This window comes from Carassius carassius, chromosome 2 (genome assembly GCF_963082965.1).
Source record: "Carassius carassius chromosome 2, fCarCar2.1, whole genome shotgun sequence".
NCBI lineage: Eukaryota > Metazoa > Chordata > Actinopteri > Cypriniformes > Cyprinidae > Carassius > Carassius carassius.
Genome location: NC_081756.1, coordinates 50,358,814 through 50,376,082, shown reverse-complemented (window position 1 = coordinate 50,376,082; position 17,269 = coordinate 50,358,814). Strand labels below are relative to the sequence as shown.

The following is a 17,269-nucleotide window of genomic DNA, read 5'->3' as shown; positions in this document are numbered from 1 at the left end:
AAACGTATTAACTAATAAAAATAATAATATCTACTTCTAAATATTAACAGTAATTAGTATGTAAATGGAGATAAAATAATGCAAAAATTGCGTTAGCTGCACAAAAGGTTGTGGGTTCAATTCTCAGGGAACAAACATACTGATAAAAAATCAAATAAAAAATGAATATCCTGAATGCACTGTAAATAGCTTTGGATACAAGCGTCTGCTAAATGTAAATTTCAGTTTAATAACAGTAATGTACTCAGGGTTGCCAGATCTGCATAACAAAAAAAGCCCAGTTGAGTTCTTGGGGAAATCAGCTCTGAAACAACGAAAGCAATGATTTCACTCAAACCAGCGAACTACAACAACAACAGTATAAAAGTAGCCAAGTTCCGCTGGAAAAGTGTGGACTTGGCAACATTGAAAATACTACACAATATATTACAAAAGACAACAGCTATCTTAAATTGTAATAATATTTGACAATATCACCGTCTTTTCCTGTATTTTTGATCAAACAAATAAAGTCTTGGTGAGCAGAGAAGGTTTCTTTCAAAAACAGTAAAAACATCATACCAATCTTATGTGTGTGTGTGTGTGTGTGTGTGTGTGTGTGTGTGTGTGTGATCAGAGACAGGAGCAGCAGTTTTATTGTACAGACGGACAGTCGGCGGCCGATCAGTCTTGTCTGTTGAATTCTGGGTAAACTGTGGGGGTAAATTGTGTCTGAAGGCGGTTCAGAGCTGAATCTCTTCTAAACTCACACCTTTCCCCATTTCCTCCAAAAAACACACTCTCTGATCGTAACGCTGATGATCTTCACACTCACTCTGCAGTTTACAACATTCATTCACACAGTTTCCTTCAGTAACGGCTGAGATGAGATGAGAGAAGCGCTTAGAAATCTAAAACTCAACCATTTCATGTTTAAAATGCAGTAAAAATTATTATTGCAATTTTATTGCAATTTTCAAATACTACTACTAATAATAATAATAATATTTAAATATACAAATATGTCATAATAATAATAATAATAATGTTTTTTTTTTCTTAAATATACAATGGACTGTGGAGAACAGCAGTGAGGAGAGGACCTGATAGAAGACAGTGTCTTTGATGAGGGTCCCAGGCTTGATTAAAACTGTGTGTGTGTGTGTGTGTGTGTGTGTGTGAGAGAGAGAGAGAGAGCGAGTGTGTGTGTGTGTGTGAGTGAGAGAGAGAGAGAGAGAGAAAGAGAGAGAGAGAGTGTGTGTGTGTGTGTGTGTGTGTGTGAGAGAGAGAGAGAGAGAGAGAGAGAGAGAGTGTGTGTGTGTGTGTGTGTGTGTGTGTGTGTGTGTGTGTGTGTGTGTGTGTAGCAGATCTGCTGAGGAAATGAATGCATGTGATCTCTGGAACATCTGCACAAGGACAGCACCTTACAGAGACGATCAGCGGCTGTGGGGGACTTCTTCAGAAACATCAGTGTGTGTGTGAACACACGTCACCAAACCAAACACACACACGGGGCTCACTCGCCCATCACAGATCAGACACACATTCATCTTCATCTTCATCTGTCCCTACTGTCATTACAACCAAACCAGCCTCGAACTCTGCTTCATACGTGTGTGTGTGTGTGTGTGTGAGGGAGACGGAGAGTGTGTGTGTGTTCATCTTACTTTGAGCTTGCAGAAACCAAATCAGTTGAACATTTTCCCTCCAGAGACCTGCACAAAAACACAGACATCCGTCTGAGAAACTGAACACAAGCAGTCTGGAGTAAACACATTCAGGGAGTCTGTCTGTATCTATCATTCACTGGCATTCAGAAGTTTAAGAGAATATACATGTTTAATGTTTCTGAATGAGTCTCTTCTCACCAAGGCTGCATTTATTTGATCATAGATACAGTAAAACTGTGAAATATTACAATTGAAACATCTGTTCTCTATGTGAATCTGTGTAATGTATTTCTGTGATGCTCCGCTGTATTTTCAGCATCATTCCTCCAGTCTTCAGTGTCACATGATCTTCAGAAATCAGAATAATATGATGATTTACTGCTCGAGAAACATTTCTGATTATTATCAATGTTGAACACAGTTGTGCTGCTCAATATTTTTTTGTGGAAACTATGATACATTTTATTTTCACAGATGAATAGAAAGTTCAAAAGAACAGCATTTATTTGAAAGAGAAATCTTTTGGACCATTTTAAATGTCTTTACTGACATTTGGTCACTGATCTCTCGTCATACGAACACGCTCATGATTGAAAATGATGACAGTCTTGATTTTGAAGTCAACTATTTCTTTAATCACTGATATAGCACTTATGTAGTTATGATATTTCATCTGTATCTTGTATCTTGTAAGAATAAAATGTGCATAATGACAACTCATTTGAATTTCATTTGGCAGCAGTTGTATTGAAAAGCGACTCTAACATTTTAGGATAATTGTGCCATAACTGTTATTTTTCATTAGAAGTGTTGGAACACAAAATGTGATCGTCTAACCTCAAAACGTGTAAATTTAGGATTAATGGAGGCACGTTTCAGACTGGATAGAAATGACACCGTCAGATCTGTGTGTGTGTGTGTGTGTGTGTGTCCTCTTAAAACACAAGATCCACATCATCAACAACATCAAGATTGTGGGTTTAAGGCGATTAAAACTCTGTATCACACATCTCTTACTTCAGTTTCTGGATGACTGAGCTTTTACGTTTCATATCAAATATCCATTAACATCAGACGCTGCTGTGGTGTTTTAACACACTCCATGTCCATTTTGGCCACATAATATTGGTTAAACATGGTGAAGATGCATGCTAAAATAAATACACATACACAAAATCAAACACAATGCATGGAGATGTAAACAGCAGATACTCATTCATTATCTGACAGCAGGTGGCGCTGTCTGAACGGCAGAAATACAGTGGTTTCTCCGGCTGTAAACAGAACAGCGTAGCAGCTGACTTAGAAACGTCCACCATTCATATTTATTCAGTAAAATCATCGCCTTTTCAAATTTAATTGTCACATTAAGCCAAGGCTATTCAATTAATTTCATCTGAGGGCCAGAATATAGAATTGAAAATTTGAAGGGGGCCATCCCAATCCCGTTATGGGATCGTTATTGTCAGTCATTTAAAAAAAAAAAAAAAAACTAATCACACATTTTCAGTAATTATTCGTGACTAAATGATTATTAATATATTGTCATAATTTCACAGACTTCAGCAAGTTTCACTTTAAAAGCAGCGCTGCCTCTTTAAAATCTGACGTACATGATGCATATCTGAAAATTATATCCGGTTTTCTCCCAAATTTTTACGATTACTAATTTAAGTTTACAAAATCACTCGCCAAAACAGTGCATTTTCACATAATTGCATGTGTTTTTGTCATTTGAAGTGCTACTCGTGCATTTGTCCTAAGCGGGTAGCCAACATATGGTTCAGCCGAACGCACAGACATTTTAACTAACGGTATAACGTTAGTGCATTTGATAATCACCTTCATCCAGTCTGCGTTATTTCTCGAAATATGTTATGACCGATAACACTCTTTATATTCATTTAAACTATAGTTAACTACCATAACTCCCTTACACAACCGCTTGTCAACGCTGTCACTGATCTTGCGGTCTGGTAGATTGTTCTTGTTGCGTCTCTATCAGGGTTGCCAGGTTTTCACAAGAAAACCCGCCAATATACTATGGATTTCGAGGGGCTTCACAGTTAAAAATCGCGATTTTTGGTGGGGTTACCCTGCTTAAATTCGCATTCCAGGGGATAAATATTGTGTTATTGGAGTCGCTTCAATCCCGCGGATATGAAAAACGACCTCCGCCAACAGTGTTAAAGTAGCCCAATTCCACGGGAAAACCGCTGACTTGTCAACACTGCGTCTCTTCCTTTTCTGGCCCGGGCCAGTGATGCCACCTGGTGGACAAACTCACTTAGTGCAAATACAATTCAAGTCATATATGCGATCTGCACGTACTCTTTTCTAATGCGGCCCATCAATCATCTTCATCCGGCCTGCGGGCCGCCAATTGAATAGCCCTGCATTAAGCCATATCGCAATTCTTGTCTTTTCCTCCAAAAATGTAAGAACTTTTTAACTTCCTTGTAACATTTCAGAATTGTTATGGCCTTGAACATGATCCAACTAAATTTAAGACCTCTTAAGACTTTTTATGGATCCACAGAAACTCTGAAACAGAAAATGCATGCTGCATTAATTGCACATTAATAAAATGACAGCTTTTAATGCTTTATGAATGGCATAAAGTAAAAAAAAAAAAAAAATTGTAAGCGTGAAATAATTTTGTTAAATTTTATTTAAATATCTTCACTTCACTCTCTATGTAGCCACAAAATAAATGTCATCACAGTATGTTATAATTTTACTCACACTACAGCTGTTTGAAACACATAGGGTTTTATTTTTATTTATTTTTGTGCTCAGGAATTTGAATGATTTCTGAAGTGCAACTGTCAAACTCCATAAAGGCCCCAATATACTTCAAACTATATCGAACAATGAACTGATATGACAATTTCGAACAAAATCAGACTGAAGTTCGTTTTGAGTTCGTTTCGGCAGTTCGAAACAGCTCACCAAAGCGAACTTTCTGGGGGAGTTCATTTGGGCTCCTAAACACCTTTGAGTTTATATTGGTCCGTGGCGGTTATGCAAACTCCGCCTTCTTTGACGTGCTTTTTTTTTTCCCCGGTTCATTTCTCATTCAACGAACGTCAGGTAAGAGAGAACAATGTCTCTGGTCTAGTCACTAGCAACATGATTACACTGGAGTGTCGAATAGCTGAGCTGGCACAAATATATCTGTGCATGTATGATCAATCACAGAGAGACTTTAAAGATTCAGAGAAAGCATTACTTCCTAGAAAGAAACTGCAATGAAGCTTGGTGTCGACGACCAGGAGTTATGCAGAAAGCGATGCAGAGAAACATCCGAGACAAGTTTTCCAAAGCCATGAAAATAATGAAAGGAAAGTGTAAAGATATAAGGTAGCAAGTACCAAATACATTGTGTTTCAAATGTGCTGTTGTTCTTTAAATAAGCTAATTTAAAGGGTACACAATAAATGAAATGCCAAACGAACATACAGTAATAAACCTTTTTTTATCAAAAGTAAATCATGACACCACATAAGATATAAAAAGGTGTAACAATTTATCCAGTTAAATATAACAAATAGACACTAATATAATAAAGTAACAAACTGACTCCAATATATATATATACACACACACACCACCGGCTCGGCTCCTCAGCAGAAACCTGGGATGCACTGCACCTGCTGCCTTATTATACTCACACTGTGATCAGCAGCAGTTGGATGCAATAATTGCATGCCAATGTGTATTGGCTCATTTAGTTTACACTCGAAGTAGATTTGGTCTATCAAAGCGATATCCCAGTTTCATTGGTCACCAACCTTCAGGGAACAATAGTTACCATACATAACCGAGACATTTCTGTTTGAGGTTTCACTTGTGAAAAAGAAGTGCACTTGTATTTAATATACATGTGTAGTATACCTCCGATCTTAAACGTATATAAAAAATGGTACTTTGTGATAATAATATAGCCTAATATTATTTAAATAAAGGGCCACTTAAGTGTACATTAAGAGAATACACTTTCATGACTGTTAACACACAAAAGTCCGCTAATACTGTCAAATTTAAAGTTACATTTAAATAAGTGGTTCAACCATAATTTTCTGAAGCTGCAAGAATCCTTTTTGTGTGCAAATAATAATAATTATAATAATAATAATAATTAAAAATAACTTCATGAAACAATTTAATCTCTTAGCGTCCTGAAATTCCCTTGGCTTCAGAACCTCTGATGGCAGATGGACTATTTTAATGATGTCTTTACTACCTTTCTGGCCCTGGGCGTGATCGTTCCCTTGCTGTCTCTGCCGGGTCAGAACGCTCTCAGATTTAGTCTAAAATATCTTCATTTGTATTCTGAAGATGGACTAATGTCTTGAGTTTGGAACGACTTGAGAGTGAGTAGTTAATGACAGAATTTTCCTTTTGGGGTGAACTAACCCTTTAAACGCATTATTCCACAAGAAATACTCTTGTTCAAGTGTGCTTAAGTGCACTTGTATTGGTTTGTGATGTTGGCGTGTCGTCTGATCTGCTGCTGGATCTGTTCATTATTTTGTGTCTGACAAGTTCACTTGCAAACAGGAGGCATTTGACTTTCTTTCTCATTTCGGCTTTAATTTGTGCCCCTTCACAGTGAAATTAACCCCTCTTCATTTCCCATCACTGTCAAGAGCAGGGCGCCATGGAAACGGTTACCGTGGCAACAAAGGGAGGCGGCGAGCATCGAGCCTCCTCCTCTGAGCTCTGGATGGGCTCAGCCATGTTGAATTAGCACTAATTAGGATAATTACACTCAGTCTCTCTCTGCTGGGCAAAATGGCTTCTGTAGAGAGTGCATGAATAAATTAGAGGCTTTTCACAATCATACGGTATTGTGGGCGATGCCGGTGGCTCCTGACCGAGAAGCCCAGAGTTGTGCGTTTATGTCACAAATCACGGCTGTTTTAATGAGTTCTGCGGTGACGCTTCCAGTGAACAAAGAACACACTGTGATGTTCCAGAGGAGCTGGAGGAGCTCCAGAGATGCTCTCAGAGCTTTGGCAGACGAACACCTTTAGCTGCGAGCTGGATTCGTCCAAATGTTTCCCTCTGTGTGTCTGTGTGTGTGTTTGATCCACATCAAGGTTTACAGTCGTTTTATGTTCTTCGCATCTTACTGCAAGCATATATGATGTGGAAGACTGAGCAGAAGACAGCAATGATGCAACACCTCAACCATTAAATCCAAATGGACTATTTACTCCCTAAATATTCATTGTAAAAAAAATAATTACAAATACCGAACATTTAAAACCAACGCGTGATATCATTAGCTTAAGATAAAACAACAGAAGACCCAACATAAACCACAGAAAAGTGTGTGTGTTTCTTCTGCCATCACTCCTGACAGAACCAGATATAAACCCTGATAATGATGTTTGAATAAGCAGATTGGATGAGCAGCGCAGGTAAATGTCTTTAAGAACACACACACACACACACACACACACACACACACACACACACACAGCTCTGCCTCGGGTTTCAGGGCATCAGATGCAGGGAAAGCGAGGAATTAGGGAAGGATTTAATGTGCAGTAAAACACAGCTGAGAGCAAACAGCTTCAGTTTAATCAAGCTGCGCTAATTATCCAAATTATTATTGAACAATAATGTGATTAAGCTAACAGTAACTCTGAAGGGTCCGGTTTCCATCAGGCATTAGACATTATGCTCATAATTTTGTTTTGTCTGTGTGTCGACAGCACAGTCTCATGGAAAATATGTCATTATTTTACATTGTGGTGAAAAAATAAGATTATGCTTAATTGTAATTTTTATGCTTAATTTTAAATAAAAAAAAATGTATGATTCTGTATGATTGTACAAATGCATTGAATTCACCTCCAGTTCGCCAAAACATTCAATAGTTATGTTTCTAGGTGTCAGGACCATAAGAGAAGAGAAGACGAGAGAATCCACTGAATTCACAGCAACTGAAATCCTTTCATTTCATGAAGAACCAACTTTGCATTCATTAAAAAAGTGTGTTTAATAAATTCTAATTCTTAAAATATATGTAAATATATTTTCTACTTTTTTTTTTGTATATATCTGAAAATTTAAGAAAATATAAATGTATTTTTTGAAAGCATTTAAGAATATATGTTGTCCTCCATATATCTCAATACATATATTTTGTATGTATGCACACATAAATACATTCAAAAACATCTGTTGATTATAAAAATAAACAATAAATCTAGTTTTGATGTCTAGTAGGCTATTCCTTCAGCATTTGCTATTGTGAGACTGGAAATGTATTTTCTTGTATATATATTACAGGGGCTAGAAAATAAATTTCCAATTGTCATAAATAAAGAAATATATATTTATTTATTTTTTTTTGGTACTGTTGTCCATTCTCTACAATGGCCTTATCAGACAGTAAAGTGGTCCATTTGTACTTTTTTTCCTGCTATTTTATATCTATGCTTTAAGAGCGTCAGACGGACAGACGGATGGACGGAGCGAGTGGAAGTGCTTCTATCAGCTCTTTTTCTCTGTCACAGAGCTGCAGTTCACTCAGGCCAGAACACCTGAAATCTGCCCATTGGTGGAGGCCATTTATCACTTTAATAAGAGGTGTCACGTTTGTGAAGGAAAGAAGCAGCCGGCCGCGAGGTCTCTGGCCGTGTTTTCCCACGACTCAGAGCTGCTATCTGTGCACAATGAGCCTCTAATGGGGTTTGTGTAAAAGCGTTTAGCTCTCAGTGCTGGAGGTGCCCAGAACCGTTTCACTTTGATGACAATAATTTAGGCTTCCAGACGCCTTTGATAAGAAACGGCAACATTACGCGCTGGACTTTGCTGAGTTTGATTTTCCATATCCTGTAATATGTATTCATGAGCTCAAGTTTAGAAGCGAGAGAAATGCTTTTACACAGCCACTTCTTTAATAGCAGTTGGACGGCGTGAAGCACATCACTAGCATTCGCTGAGGACCGACCGAGTCTTTGTTTAACAGTGACACAGTAATTCACATACATCAGCTGCAAGTGTAAAAAGAAAAGTCCAATCAAACTGTTATTGAACAACAGCAGCCCATTTGTGCACGGTAGACTTCTGGTAATGGGAATATGAGCAGGTCAACTGGAGTTTAACTTGTAGCTACAATATTAAAGCATGTTCAGTGTTTTACAGCATCTTTGAATGTCTGGTCAGATTATTGAGCAGCTGAATTATGTTTTCTTTTTTTTTTTACCTAGATGTTTACCTAGAATTCAGTGTAAAAAAAAAAAAAAAAAATGCTTGCCAAATGAAGAAATTACATATTTTAACAAATTATGTAAAATAGTAAAAAGAAAAATACTTAACTTTAACTTAATGTTCTAAAACGAATTACTAATATATATATATAATGCATTCTTTAAAAAGAAATAACTATTACAATAATAATAAAAAATATAACTTAAATGAAAATTAAATACATAAAAACACAAACTAATTCAAAATATGAATAAAAACTGGCAGTATCTTAATGATAGTGAACTAACACTGCTTGGAAGACAAGTATTCATTGATCATATAAATTCATATCAAGTCTTTCATTCTTACCCCATAGGCACTTCTCTTATTTTAAGTGCAAACTCCACTTAGATTATATATATATATATATATATATAATGCCAATGCATAAGAAAAAGAATCTAAAGTCCTTGCATCCACCCATCCATCCAAGTGCCTGTTCTCTGTCTGGAGCTGATCCATCACACTGAATATCCGTCTCATATCAGTCATGCGGCTCTGATTCTCAGGTGTATTGAGCAGACGCAGTATATGGAGGCCTGCCGCAGTCATTTAACTGTCAGTATGAGCTGAACAAATCCAAGATTGCAACAAGGCTTTGTGTGATTATGAAATAATGAAAGGTGTGATATAAATAAATACATGTGTGTTTCAGAGAGGCAGGGCAGTGGACATCTGCAAGGATGAAAGTTCATGAGTGCTAAAGGCTCAGATCATGAGTCAGAGAAGTGGAAGGATGCTCTTACGGGCCGCGAGAATCTTTCACACCAGAGGAAGCTTTTGAGGGCCTTTCTATCTTTATAAGTTTATATGCTATTGCTGAATCAAAAAAGGACACATTATGCAATCCGATTATATAGTATTTATTTTTGTCAAGTTACAATGGATTATCAAATTTAGCCACATGCTAAGATATGCTAGATATGTCAAAATGGGTAAATGAGATGTACTGCTAAAATGTTGCTACATGTTAGCAATAGTGGATGGTGTAAAATATGCTAGTAAAATGCTGAAACGGACTACCAGTATGTTAAAACATGTTAGCATTGTGCTAGAAACATGATAAAATTATTAGCATCATGTAAACAATATGCTAAAACATGTTAGCAAGATGTACAAATTAACAGTGTGCTAAAACATGTTGGGAACATACATAAGGCATGTTAAGAGTGTGCTAAAAAATGCAAGACATTTTACAGCATGTTAACAATGCTTACAGCTAAATACTCTATGCTAGTAAAGTGCAAAAACATGCTACAAACATCTTAAAACCTTTTAACAGTGCTGGAAACATGAAAAAAAAATGTTAGCAGCATTTTAAAAACATGCTATCGACATCTAAAAAGCTGTGTGCTAAAACATGTTAGCAATGTGCAGGAAAAGTTAAAGAAAAAAAATGTTAGAAACCCATAGCATCATGCTAATAATGTTAAAACAAATTAAAATGCAGTTAACATGTTAAGAACATGTCAAAATGGGTTAACTGGGTTAAAACATGCTAGCCATGTGTTAAAAAAGATTTAAAATATAAAGCATGCTATCATCATGTTAAAACATGTTAACACTGTGCTAGAAACATGACAAAATTATTAGCAGCATGTAAACAACATGCTACAATGTTAACAATATGCAAACTAACAAATAGCAAACTAACATTGTGCTAAAACATGTTAACAATGTCAAAACATGTTAACAGTGTGCTAAAACATGCTAGTCATGTGTTAAAAAAACATTGCTTAGTGTATATATGCTAGTAAACGGCTAAAACATGTTACAGGCATCCTAAAACCCAACATAAAACTTAAAACTTAACATTGTATTAGAAACATGAAAAAACAACATTTTAAAAACATGCTATGTTAGCAATATGCAAGAAAACTTCTAAAACATGTTAGATACCCCTAGCATCATGCTAAATCATGTTAGCAAACTACTAAAACATGCTGGCAACATGTTATAATATATGTTAGCAATGTTGTTCATGTCACTTGTTAAGAAAGTCTAACTATTAGAGATGTGTTCTGGTGTGATTTCTTAGTGATCTTCTAACTGGGTCTAAGATGGTTTATTGGGGACTGAACTGGTTCGATGTTAACCAAGATGGCGCCGCACATGGCTGCTTCAGTGCTTGGCTCTCCAGTGTTTGTACTGTTTTTGTTCGTTTTTCCTGTTTTTTGTTTAACAAACACGATCAGTTTCACCAGGGATGAACTGCTGAACATTCGGCAGAACACACCACATTATATTTTTCCGGATTTCTATTATAGAGACGTTTTACTGAACATTGTTATCGGAGGAGCAGCGGCGCTGATCAAGCGCTTCAGGACGCGCAGACGGGGAAAGCGAGCGGGAGCGCTCGTCAGACTCAGGAAGCGCGGATTTCGAACGCCGTTGCCTAGCATCCATCTCGCAAATATCCGCTCTCTACCCAGCAAAACGGACAAACTGCTTCTGCTCTCTCGGACAAATAAGGATTTCTCTCACTCTGCTGCTCTGTGTTTCACGGAAACCTGGCTGAATGACGCCATACCGGACAGCGCGCTCCATCTGCCGGACTTTCAGCTGTTTAGAGCGGACCGCGAAGCAGAATCAATGGGGAAATCGCGCGGCGGCGGGACATGCTTTTACATCAATGAACGGTGGTGTACAGATGTAACTGTGTTAAAGAAGATGTGCTGTCCTGATCTAGAAATGCAGTTTATCAACTGCAAGCCGTTCTATTCGCCGTGGGAGTTTCACTCGTTCATTCTGGTTAGTGTTTACATTCCTCCACAAGCGCATGTGAGCTCAGCTTTACAGAAACTCGCTGATCAGATCACAGACACAGAACAACAACACCCGGACTCTGTTTTAATCATTCTTGGGGACTTTAATAAAGCCAATCTCTCCCGTGAACTGCCAAAATACAGAGAGCATGTTACCTGTCCCACCAGAGACAATAATATACTGGATCACTGTTACACCACAATAAAGGATGCATATCACTCTGTTCCACGAGCAGCTTTGGGACGTTCTGATCAATGTCTGGTTCATCTTATACCGACCTACAAGCAGAAACTTAAATCTGCTAAACCTGTATTAAAGACTGTGAAGAGATGGACCAGCGAAACAGAGCAGGATTTACAATCTTGTTTTGACCTCACCGATTGGAGTGTTTTTGAAGCTGGTACCACCGATCTGGACGAACTCACAGAGACTGTAACATCCTATGTGTGAAGTGCCTTCCTGCTTTAAACGCTCCACCATAATCCCCATTCCAAAGAAACCCAAGATAACAGGACTTAACGACTACAGACCTGTGGCTCTAACGTCTGTCGTCATGAAGTCGTTTGAAAATCTGGTTCTGGCTTATCTGAAGGACATCACTGGACCCTTACTGGACCCCCTGCAGTTTGCGTACCGAGCAAACAGGTCCGTGGATGATGCAATCAACATGGCATTGCACTTCATCCTGCAACATCTGGACAAAACAGGGACTTATGTGAGGATCCTGTTTGTGGACTTTAGTTCGGCTTTCAACACCATCATCCCAACAACCCTCCAGACCAAACTGACCCAGCTCTCTGTTCCTAGCTCTATCTGTCAGTGGATCACCAGATTTCTGACAGATAGGCAACAGTTAGTGAGACTGGGGAAATTCATGTCAAACAGTTGCTCCACCAACACTGGTGCCCCTCAGGGATGTGTTCTCTCCCCTCTTCTCTTCTCCCTGTACACCAACAACTGCACCTCTAAAGACCCCTCTGTCAAGCTCCTGAAGTTTGCAGACGACACTACAGTCATCGGCCTCATCCAGGACGGTGACAAGTCTGCTTACAGACAGGAGGTTGAGCAGCTGGCTGTCTGGTGCAGTCTTAACAACCTGGAGCTGAACACGCTCAAAACAGTGGAGATGATTGTGGACTTTAGGAGAAACCCCCCTGCACTCCCCCCACTCACCATCATGAACAGCACTGTGACTGCAGTGGAGTCATTCAGATTCCTGGGAACCACCATCTCTCAGGACCTGAAGTGGGACAATCACATTGGCTCCATTGTGAAAAAAGCCCAACAAAGGTTGTACTTCCTTCGCCAGCTGAGGAAGTTTAACCTGCCACAGGAGCTGCTGAAACGGTTCTACTCAGCCGTCATTGAGTCAGTCCTGTGTACTTCAATTACTGTCTGGTTTGGTTCAGCTACAAAATCAGATATCAGAAGACTACAGAGAACTGTTCGGACTGCTGAAAGGATTATTGGTGCTCCTCTGCCCACCCTCCAAGAACTGTACACATCCAGAGTGAGGAAAAGGACTCAGAAAATCACTCTGGATCCCTCACATCCAAGTCACCCCATCTTTGAACTTTTGCCATCTGGCCGGCGCCTCAGAGCCGCAAATACCAGAACAGCAAGGCACAAGAATAGTTTCTTTCCCCAGGCAATCTACCTCATGAACAGTTAAATGTTTCCCACTTAAACTTATGCTTATGCAAAAAATGTGCAATATCCTTATATTTATTTGTTACCCCTCCATCCTAGAACATTCCTGCATCTCACTCAATCCTATTCCATTATCATTTATAGCACAATTGTTTATACACTTATTTGCCAATTTGTAATTCTCTTTTTTTTTTTTTCTTTTTTTTTTTTTTTGGTCTGTGTGTTGTTGTCTCTGTGTACTGGAAGCTTATGTCACTAAAACAAATTCCTTGTATGCGCAAGCATACTTGGCAATAAAGCTCTTTCTGATTCTGAATCTGATATGGTTTTTGGGGGTCTCATGAGGTCAGGTGGGGTCTGAAGTGGTTTAATATGCTCATTATGATATTGAAATGGTTTAACTTACTACATTTGACTTTCTTTCTGTCTGTTTGACAGTAAAACCTTCAAACCACAAGCTTTCAGAACTATTTTATACTTTTAAGCCAGGCTTTTTCAGCCCAGACTGTATTTGTCGGGTTAAATTTACACGTTAATATCTGACCAATCTCTGTTTATTTAATTAATCTCTAACTTTCTGCACATGGTCGACAGAGGTGATGTTTTCCTCCAGCTCTCAGAAATGAGCGCAGCAGCAGGAGGACAGTAATCGGAGTCTAGTTTAACCGAAGCGATCAGAGCGAGTGTGAAAGCAGCTTCATGATCTGTGTGTGTCGCTCATAGACACTATTAGTGTAATCTGAGGAGTGATGACTGCAGGCCACCCAAAAACACTTCATCTGCCTGACAAGATCTCTCACGAGAGATTACAGCAGTGTGTGTGTGTGTGTGTGTGTGTGTGTGAGAGAGAGAGAGAGAGAATCAGTGTAAATATTCTGCTCAGGGGAAGAGTGACGGATTAAATGCGGGTCAAACATTGTGTCTCATCGTGACTGCAAGAAAATCTTGAGACGGTCAACGATCACTTGACAGACTCGACTGGATGTTTCGCAGCAGTTTGAAGTCTAAAAAGATGTGAGGTCTGAAGGTAAAGGCCTTGTGCATCCTCGTGAAAAAGCAGCAAACTTAAAAATAGATATATTATTTGCTAATGTGTTGTTAATATAACATTAGAGCAGCAACAGCCAATATACTTTAAAAGAGTATACTCGATATAACAAAAATATATAAAATAACACTCAAATGTGAACCTAATTAAATGTTTTCACAGACTTTTCTGCATCTTAAATGAAATGCAAATAGCTGAACTTTAGAATATCTTTGACCCACTTAAGTACAATTTTAGATGTAATTTCAAAAATTATATTGTTTTTGAAATATGGTTAAAATACTGCTGAATGTACGGTCAAGCATTTATGATCAACTAAAAAACACTTTAATGCCATTTCTATTAAAACTTGTATGTCATGTATTTAAATAAATATATTTTGTAATTTAGTACACTTAAAATGTAATACTGTCAGTCAACACATTAAAATAAATGTTTTTCTTATGAACATGACAAAAGATTATTAAACAATGATTTATAAATGAAACTTTTAATTTGACATTATTGCAAAGGTCACTTTTTAAAAGTGTACTTAAGTGTTTAGAAACCCAGTCACTAAAGTGGCCTTTTATTTCATTAGCAATAGCAGTTTTTTCCTTATACTTTAAAGATCTGAAGAACACTACACGCGCACATTAACTCACTAAAGTGCACTTCTTGTTCACAGGAAGCTGTTGCTAGGTCGTTCATGTACACACAGACAGATTTCTGGGAAAATTAACGTGTGTTTAAGAGAAGAATGACGCGCTCCTCTGTGAGGTTTCATTAGTCTTTCTCAATTGAAATTAATTAACAGAATAACCCTCATCCATCATTTGTAATAGTGTAGATGTAAAACTGAATCTGATTTTCTGAACCCTTGACATCCTGAAGCCGGGAAGCTAAGATGCAATCAGAGCACTGATCAAATAATCATCTGAAGCTCAATTAATTAAACATGCCGATGGAGTCTATTTGTCATCTATTTGTATGTTTTTGTTTCAAGTACCTATTTATTTGATTAATGCTAACAACTAAACAATTTGTCAATACACTGAACAAATTTGGATGATTTACCTAAAATAATAATAATACAAATTATTTTACTCAGTCATTTCTAGTAAATGTCACTAATAAGAAATGGCAAGGCAAAAAGTAGAAAGACTGAAATATTATTCTCCTGTAATACAAACTCCACTAATCTTTATACACAACTCTTTTCTTTTTCTTTTACAGTGCATTGCATTTAAGCTACACATTTGCATTTGATCGGTTCATGCTTCTTTATAGACCGGAGCGATCCATTATCTGAGTTTTACGGGAAGTCGTGGCCAAATGGTTAGAGAGTCGGACTCCCAATCGAAAGGTTGTGAGTTCGAGTCTCGGGCCGGCAGGAATTGTGGGTGGGGGGAGTGCATGTACAGTTCTCTCTCCACCTTCAATACCACGACTTAGGTGCCCTTGAGCAAGGCATCGAACCCCCAACTGCTCCCCGGGCGCCGCAGCATAAATGGCTGCCCACTGCTCCGGGTGTGTGTTCACAGTGTGTGTGTGTGTTCACTGCTCTGTGTGTGTGCATTTCGGATGGGTTAAATGCAGAGCACAAATTCTGAGTATGGGTCACCATACTTGGCTGAATGTCACGTCACTTTAATTTTCTTAAGGACAGTGTGCAATTTTCTTTGAATATTTGATGACTAAATAGACTGCACCTCTCTCGTTGACAGTAATTATTGATGCATTTTGCCAAAAGTAATTTTTTGCACTTAAAGTGAAGGAGAACCAAAATGTGTGTTTCTGCAGTATTTTAGCAGTGATTCGCCGTTCAGTGGTGAATATTCTCTCTCCGCTGAAACGGAGCCATAATTCCCCTAATTACATCTGAACACATCATCTCCATCATTAATCAAACTCCACATCGCGTCCCTGAACCCTGCCAGCTCATTAAATTAACCATATTATTACAAATTATGATTGGGATTATACAGCCTCCCACACCGTTGCTAAAGACGAGAGTTTATGGCATCGAGCATCTCTCGTTTTCACTTGCGTCATAAATGGCCACCATTGCTGCAGCAGTAACTACATGAGGTATCCCACAATGCACTGTGCTTGTCCTTTGGTTTCCAGTGACGGATGAAAAGGAAGTGAAATCAGCTGCGGAAAGTGACCCTTAAACTGACCCTCGCTCACGAGGAACCGTGACAAACTCACACCGTGAGTATTTTAAGGCTTTTAAAGAGTATTTTTAGCCAGCATTCAAATATCAGTCTACGATCGGTGGCTTTGCTCGCGTCCGTGTCGCCAGCTGCTCTGTTCTTCACCACAAATAAAAGGTGTTTGTCCAGTGCATGAATGTAAGGAGAAGACAGACATCAAGCTTCTGTTCGTACACATGTGTGAACGCTGTTCAGATTCATGGTCTTTCTGATTTGAGTTTGAACAAAATAAGTCTTTCTGGCAGCATGCCAAAAAAGTCAGGCTTTCTTAAGCCAACATCCATGTTAGTCATGACCAACTTTATAATTTAACGGTTGTTAAATGAAAGAGAACTTGCAGTTAACATTGAAGCTGAAGTACGAGATATTGTTTAGTCACGAGACATTTAACAGTCTGTGAGGAAAAAACAATCTCATTCCTCCAGCAAACAAACAGATATTAAACAATAGAAATGAACACGTGCAGTAGTGGAATGAGGTGATATTTCTGAAGAGTTTATTATTAAGACTATCAAATCAACACAGCGTGACATCAAATTAGTGCTCGAGGATCAAAAGCACAACGCTGGACAATGTTTTCACTGCGCAACTCAAATTAATTGAATTTCTTAGTTCTGCATGGTTTATAGAAATGAATAGGAGCATGTTTTATTGGCCAGGTTTGTGTTTTTGCCCACCGTGTGATTGTG

At 38.3% G+C, this 17,269-nt stretch overlaps 1 protein-coding gene across 47 annotated transcripts in view; it reads right to left on the bottom strand.

Moving 5' to 3' along the window:
• Window positions 1-17,269, bottom strand: part of LOC132111450 (receptor-type tyrosine-protein phosphatase delta-like) — a 349,673-nt gene that overhangs the window by 191,211 nt on the left and 141,193 nt on the right. For 45 of the 47 annotated variants that reach the window (XM_059518754.1, XM_059518809.1, XM_059518832.1 and 42 more), the window contains one exon: window positions 1,647-1,694. The exons of the other annotated variants lie outside the window; for them this stretch is intronic. The gene's annotated coding sequence lies outside the window, so the exon portion shown is untranslated. The remainder of the gene's footprint in view (window positions 1-1,646; window positions 1,695-17,269) is intronic. 47 annotated transcript variants of the gene reach the window in all.